Genomic DNA, 8,260 nt, shown 5'->3' with positions numbered 1-8,260 from the left:
TTGTCTTTATTTGTCTCTGAAAAAATAGCAGTTTAACTTTTTTTAAAAAAGTTTTGAACTCTCACACTAGTTTTCCAAGTCCTTGTTGTATTTGTTGAACATCATTACTCAATTCCATCTAATCATTAACAGAACACTTGTCAAAGAGAGTAGTTTTGCATCACACCCCAGTTCAGTTACATCTTTGACCTGCCACAGAGGACTCATGCTTATCTGCATTTCTTCCATGAGTTATAAGCAGAGGCAGCCCTTTCCATTTCTTAATATTTTACACAACACACATCAATAAAGCCTGTGAATTCACAATATACTGTGCTTTACCAGAACGCCAGGAACTTGTTTTTGCCCTTTCAGTAAAGGATGCTTGCACAAGGATGCTTCTACGTTCAAAGAAGGGGCATTGTGCAACCCTAGAGAGCATGGCAGTAGAAGCAAAGGGGAGCTTGAGCTGTAGAGCTGAACGTGGTTGCGAATGGACCTATTCCTGTCCTGCCCAGGCTTTGTGTCCTGCCTGTGACACCTGAACCAAAATCTGACTGTAGAGAAACAGACACAGTCTGCCACAATGGTGCAAAGTTTGTTCCCCCTTTCAGTTGCTGGCACTCCCTGCCTAGGGAGCTAACTTCTGGACCAGTCTCCCAGACTTGTTTACTTCTGATCCTGTTCATGCACAGAGTTTGGACATGTTTTTTTAACCAAAGTCCAACTTGCAGCCTTTCTGTTTTGAGGTCCAAACCATCTGGAGAGTGCAAAGCCAGGGAAAGCAGCTTTGCAGTGTCCAAGGGAAGCACCACACAATGCATGTAGGTCTACAGTTTCTGGGGGTGTCAATGGCAGAAGGGGCTGAGATTGCTTTTCCATGATATGGCATGAGGCTGCAATTACGCCTGCCATGGGGAATGCAGTGGAAAGGGAATTTGCTCTTTGAATTGCCTCATCCTGCCAAAAGCACAGGAAGCTGCCTTCCCATTGGGCAACAGAAGAAGGATGAGGCATGATAATCAGCTCATTTTGACACCTTTTTCTTTTGCTTTTGTTTACTTTTGTCTAAGAACTGAAAAACAGATTAGGAAACAATCTGGTGGCTTCCTGACATCACGTGTCAGGCCATGGGATTATTCGGAGAACCAACTCTGAACTCCTGTGTCCTCAGAGCTGGGTCACCAAAGGCTGAGTCCCTGAGTCCCAGCATTGCCTGCCTCTCCGAGGATGCCACTGGGCCTCAGAGAAGGGCAGAAGGGCTGTGCTGGCAGTGGGAAGGAAGCGGAAGCCAAGGACTTGAACAGGTGACAATCCACATCCCAGCTCCCTCCTTTCTGGCTCCCTGATGCTTAATGGAGATGGCCAAAAACGGCAATGGCAGCCTCAAGAAAAGGCCTGGCATGAGGCACAGTGTCGACGGCAATGGTTGTTCTGGGGATATTTGCATGCCAGCCAAGTTGCGGCACTTCTGTGCTTCAAGGGTGCGGCACATAGGAGTACACTTTTTTGTGTTACTGTTGGTAGAGGCGAGATCCTGTGCCAGTGTCCTTCCTCCACAGGCCTTCAGTCTACGTCTAAAATGCCCCATGCACAGCCCTGGCGGTGCCTGACTGGAATGCCTGGCCATGTCACACCACTTATGAGGACATCCTTGGGCTTTCAGATGAAACAAACCTTGGGGCTCTAGTCAGCTGAGCGGGTCATTACATAAAAGCTGGAAAAGGGAGCCTCCTTCTGGTTGAACCAATCAGAGCAGCAATTGCCTTGGAAGAGCAAATTGTTCCTCTTAGAACAAATGTTCTACGATGCAGGCGGTCAAAGCCGAAACTCATCAGAAGGCTCTTTATGGCACAGTCCCATGTTTAGACAGAAAACAGTCCTACAGTTCTCAGAATTCTCCAGCCAGTGGAGTTATTTTTTTTTCCTGTCCAAACGTACATGGGATTTCACCCCTAGTGCCCTAAATGCATGCAAACATGCACACGCACATACACAAATCTTGCTCTGGCAAAGTAGCATTTTGTCAAAAATTCTACCAAATTATTTTTCTTGGCCTTTTTGGTTCTCTTCTGCTGCTCCAGTTCAAAAATAAAACAAGCATAATGCACATGCCTTTGTTCCTAGTAATAGCTGCCACATAGCAATTTCCCTGAGTCTTTTAACCAGCATGCAGCAAACTAATATTGCCTCAGTGAAGGAGGCACCCCAGCAACACAGGATGTAATTCCTACCAGTCTCATTAGGCAAAACTCAGCTATGTTCCAGCCCAACTTTAGCAATCTGGATTCGGTTTACAAGATCATGTAGGGAAACTAGGCCATGGTAGCTTATTTCAGGCATGACAGCAACCCCTGCTCAATGACAGTAATTATACTAAGCAAGCAGCTCATGATTGGTGCGTGTGGAGAATCAAAATAAGATCTCGTGGCTTATTTTCATTCTGTGATTATGGCAATCTCCCCATTAGATACACTGTGTTGAGAAATATTAGCAAATATATTTTATTTATTTAGAATATATCTATTCCACTTCACATCCAAACACATTCTGGAGCAGTGAACTATATGAGGTAAAAACAAATGTTCAACTCTTTCCCATTCCCAATTGCAAACCCTTTTTGTGATGGTGTTTCAGTAGGAAAAGTGTGCACTTGGGGGCACACTTCCTCCTCCCCATCAACTGAAGCAGGAAAAACTATTTCTTTCCAAGAGCACAGTTTCCCAATTAATGTTTTTTGCAAATGCAAGCTTGGGAGTGTGCAAGTTTTGCCCCCAAAAGTTCTTGCAATGTGAAGCAATGTCATGAGTACCAACACAAAATGGCTGCCAGAATTAGAACCTACCAAGAAAAACAAAACAAACTTTACCTGCCCATCTGCAGTTCTCTCTATCACCCTACGGTCACTCCATTCTATCCACAATCAGTCTAGATGGAAATCCACCTACCTAATCCTACAGCCTGTATCGTAGGCATATGCAAATGCTTAGAAAGCCCATGCGCACGTCCCTTTTTCTACTTCCTCCATGATCTCCCTGCCACCCAAACTGCTTGTTTCCCCTAAATCCAGCCCCAGAGCCATGTGCTCCTGCTAGCCACATCCAGCACCCCATCGTTCTCCTCCTCTCCCATGGTGGGTTGCCACAGCAGCTCACCCCAGCCAGACCGTCTGCCCTCCCAGCCTAGTCTAACAGCAGGTGTGCATGCAGTCTCTGAGCTGCTGCCCATCCCCATGGGACGTGACAATGGAGACACAACGTTGCCCATCCCTGCTCTAAGGATTGCTGAGAATTGTCCAGAGAGCTTTGGCTATTGATGTGGCAGAGTTAAAATTAATAAGTGATCTGAGTAGCTTCATGCATTTTATCACATTAGGAAGAGACTGAGTGAGTGACTGGACCATTTCTTCAACAGCTAGAAAAGCAAACCTGCATGGACGAGTATCCATTCGCTTATATCCTTAATATGGTGAGTGTCTAGAAACCGAAGGACTTAATTATTATCTCTCACTCAAGTGCAACTTTCCTGTCCGTAACCACAAGGAAGTAGCCCTGAACAAGCACACCAGGTTGCATGGGATGGACATGGGACTTTCCACAAGAACACCAGTGACTGATAACTTCTCCAAAATGCTAACAGCAAGTGCCTTGTGAGCATGTTCACCATACTGAAAAAATATTTCCACCTTTATCTCATGGGAACTATGGACAAGGAAGTGAAATTATATGATTTGTTTAACACACATCTATTTACTGGCACATGCAGCTATCTTCCAAAGTTTTTCTCATTCTTTAAAATAAATTAATAAAATTCAGTCTAGCTACTCCACAGTGTCTCTTCTGCTAACAGGGACTATTTAAATATATTATTTTTGGAATTTTAACTGGAAGGGTAGACTATTTTAAATGTTATGCAATAAAAAATCTGCCCCCGCACACACACACTCACATGCTCTGCCACTAAGTTTAAATGTTTCCTGTGCTTCCTGAGCATTTTGTAATTTTTGCAGACACGGTGCCCTTTACTTGTAACCCCCATTTGCAATTAATAGCCTGCTTTAAGTAAATGGGAGATCCAATAACTCAAGGTTAGGCAAATATGGATAACTGGTGATGCAATATTAATAATCCAATCAGAAAGTCAATTGCAGTGGGAGGAATAAAGTTCAAGGTTTTACAAAGGACAAGATGATGCATAGCAGAGAAAGAGAGCAGCAGCCCACTGTTTTGATACAGTGTTCCTGGCTCAATAACCCAAATGGTATCTCTGGGGCATGGTCTCATCCTGAAGGAAGGGAGACCACCCTTGTTGCCCTGGACCCACCTCCCAGCAGACAAAGTCTCTGCACACTCTGGCCCCGCATTCTCTCCAGAGCTCTGGCTGGAACGTGCTTCCATATTCAGTCCTCTTGCAGGAGAAAAATTCCTGTACACAGCAAGCCTACAGAAGACTTTCTCACTTTGCATTTTTGACTCTGCTGTGTCAAGCAAAAAAATACTGTGATTATAATCTATCCTGATAACACCAGTAGCCTACACAGCATGCCAGTAAGGCATGGGTTACTGTGGCTAACTCATTCTAAGTAATAATTTGCCTTCATTTCCTTTTGAGCTGCTTAGAGTGGAATGGAAGACCTTAGTAATGCCTGGGTGAAGCAAAGAACATTGTTGCAAGTCTGACATTTGAAATAAAAGAGAAGCAGGTGCATCCTAGATATTAAGTGAGCTAAGTTATGGCAATTGCAGAAATTCAGAAAGGCCATAAAAATAAACAAATCAAATTCTCTTAGTTTGACAACTTTGGCATCCAGATAATCCTAATGAAGGCTCCCTTTTCAACACATGTTTACTGCAGAAATGCAGTAAATGATCATCTGTATAAGGCTTACATTTCTACCACAGTGTTGGCATCATTGTTAAGCAGTTTCACAAATACCAATGAAGGTGTTCAGCAGGTAGATGTTTAGACACCTACTTAGTATAGGCATCTGCATTACAGAGAGAGATTAATCAATACTTGTTTTCCTCCATTAATGGCCTCTATAATGTAGAGTTTGTCAAAGGATGGCCAATGTGCTCCCTCTAGTGTTGTTCTTGGAGATCAGCATTATTTTTCAATTTACTTTCTGGGAATGTAAATCAAAAGGAAGCCAACCAGGCCCATTAGGTACAAAGTATGCAGGGCAAATAGCAAATATTGATTTCTGAAGGTCTCATTCTCCAAAATAATTATCTGATGGACTATGACCATGTTGACTATATTTAGGGTGGGAGCTGGCGGGGTGAACAAGGGATCTCTTCCTCATCCTCCACGTGTTCAGTATATGTGTAGAAAGGAACAAGTGGAGACAACTTATGTGATTCCTGATTAGATTAAATCACCAATATGACCAGTCGAGGAAGCTTTGTCACCCACTCTGAATCAGCATCATTGCTCTGTTATATTAGCACGAAGCCAGATCTGATTTACTTATTCATTTATTTAAAATATTTCTATGCCGCCCCCATCTCAACAAAGCCTCAGGGCGGCTCACAAAAAATACAAAAAAAAAAAAACATACGTAAACAATAACAATATAACAATTTAAAAGAATTTTTTTTAAAAAACCCCTGGTGCATTCTCGGCTAATTTTAAAATCCTAATAAATACAATAATTTAGCAATTAAAATAAGTTTTAAATAAAAAGGTCTTATGAAAATAATGATTACCATTATTTTCTTTAGACGTGATTAAGGATGTGGTATCTGACTAACCATTACTTCTCGGGTGGGAGCTGGCATGAAAGATCGTGTACCCATGTATACAATTGCTGTGAACTGTGAAACGAGTGAATTCTTTCATGCATTTCAGTGGAAACAAGCCTCTTTGAGTACCCATATAAGGAACTAGAGATTACAGCTCCAGATCTCTTTTACAGTACTGAACCTCTTCATTCATATGACTGGTAATAATTCGGACCATAATGAGAATGATGGCTATCATATTGGATCTATCACTATAATGTTGTTTATACAACATATAGCCATGGGCTGGTCCTTCTGGTTCCCTTCTGGCTCTAAAAGTCAAGAGAGTCCTTTGAAATGCCACTCCTTTATCAAAGCTCAGCAGATAACAACATTGTTTGAACTCTGAATATCTTTATTGCCAACGTTAAAAGTGGAGCCCCTGCTCATGTAAACAGTTGAATCCAAACTGGAAACTTTCCATTGGTCCCTCCCTTTCAGTAAGGCTCTAACTCCACCTTCATGGTGGTTCGTGATGCTGGAGAGCAAGGCAATGTGAACAGCAAAGTCCTTCCAACCATGCAGTTCATTTCTCCTGATGCCACCTCATTGGATCAAGGCCTGGGTCTACCACCTGATTCCCCTCTCCTGATAACACTTCTGCCCCTTCCAAAACAGGCTGATTCTCATGCTGTGCCTGAGAAACTCACTAGGCAACCCTGAAGGAGCTTCAAAGGCTTTGCCCACCCCCTTGTCCTGCCTCTCCTCCTCCTCCTGTTCAAAACCCAATGATGCATGCAACTCAAGTCTGTAATGTATGAATGACTGGTCCACTCTTTGCAGATACACACTTATTTACAGCTGCTAATTCCATCCCAAACTCTGTGCTTTCACACAGTGGCAGTCAGCATGTGAAGCTGGCCCTGTTCACAGAAACATTTGTCCCCATGTTATACAATTATGAGGAATTTATCATGGTGGTCAGATGTTAAAAGAGAGAAAGTGAAATTTTAAAAGTCCTGCTGGCTGAGCAGAAAAGCCCAGTTTCACATAAACTACCCCCATTTCATACTGGCCTGACACTTTGGGAACTGACCTGGGATTAGGCATGAATAGTGAAGTGCCCGAGTTTGCTAATGATACCAAATTATTTAGGATGGTTATTATTAATTATTTATACAAATTATATTTATCTGTGTTTCATAGAATTGTACAGTGCTAGTGTTGGAAAGACCACAGGGCATCAGGTTCAAGCCCCTGCTCAGTGCAGGACTCCACTTTTGTCCCTCCCACTTGTCTGACAAAAGATTTAAGACAAACAGATGGTGAGGCAGTCCCAAATAATCTCTCCAAACTGAGAAAATGAACATCAAAATTGCAAGTGTGATTCAGTGTAAACAAGTGGAAAGTGATCCACTTTAGGACCAAAAATCCAACTTCGTGTAGAAGCTGATGGGTTCGCAGATGGTAGTGATTGACCAAGAAAGAGATCTTGAAGTAGTGGTGAACAGGTCGAGGAAAACGTCACGTTAGGCATGATTAGGAAGTCATTGAGAATAAAACAGCCAAGATCATGCTGTCTGTATACAAAGCTATGATGCTGCACTCTCAGAATACTGTGTACAGCTCTGGTCACGGTACCTAAACATGGATATTGTGGAGTTGCATAGAGTGCAGAAAAGGGCAACTAAAATGATCAAGGAGCTGGAACAACTCCCCTGTGAGGAAAGGTTTCAACAGCTGAGATTGTTTAGCTTAGAGAAATAAAGGATGAGTAAAGAGAGACCTAATATAGGTGCATGATGTGGAGAACAAACAAGTGGATCCTAGATCAAATCAAGCTAGAACATTCCCTAGAAGCAAACTTGACAAATCTGAATCTGTCATACTTTGGGTACATCAGGACAAGACAAGATTCACTGGAGAAGACAGTCAATGATAGAGAAAGTTGAAGACATAAGAAGAAAAGGAAGACCAAATATGAGATGGATTGACTCCACCAAGGAGTTGAATGTATAAGAGTTGGGCAGGGCTATCAATGACAGGACATTTTGAAGGAGACTCCTTCATAGGGTCACCATAAGTTGGAAATGATTTGATGGTACATTGCAACATCATGTTGTGGAGAAAATTGATAGAAAGACACTTTTCTACCTCTCTCATAATACTAGAATTTGATGTCAACTCATGAAGCTGAGTGGTGGGAGAGTCAGGACAGGTAAAAGGAAGAATCACACAGCATATAGTTCAACCATGGAATTCACTTCCACAGTATGGATGAATCCACAGTCACTCCACCGAATGGCTTGAAGAAGAAATTGGACAAATTCATGGAGAAGGCTATTAGTCCTGGCAGATATATGCTCCCTCCATTATCAGAGACGCTATGTCTGTGTACAGCAGCTGCTGAGAAACTTGGGTGGGAGGGTGCTGATGCATTTCTATCCCACTTGTGGCATCCCATGGGCGGCTGGCTGGCATCCCTATGAAGAGAAGGCTGGACCAGATGGACCCTTGGTCTGATCCCACAGGGTTCTTCCTATGCTCTTAATGGCTTG

The sequence above is a fragment of the Varanus komodoensis genome, unplaced genomic scaffold (genome assembly GCF_004798865.1).
Source record: "Varanus komodoensis strain SLA01 unplaced genomic scaffold, ASM479886v1 scaffold21, whole genome shotgun sequence".
NCBI lineage: Eukaryota > Metazoa > Chordata > Lepidosauria > Squamata > Varanidae > Varanus > Varanus komodoensis.
Note: the sequence above shows the minus strand (reverse complement) of the source record.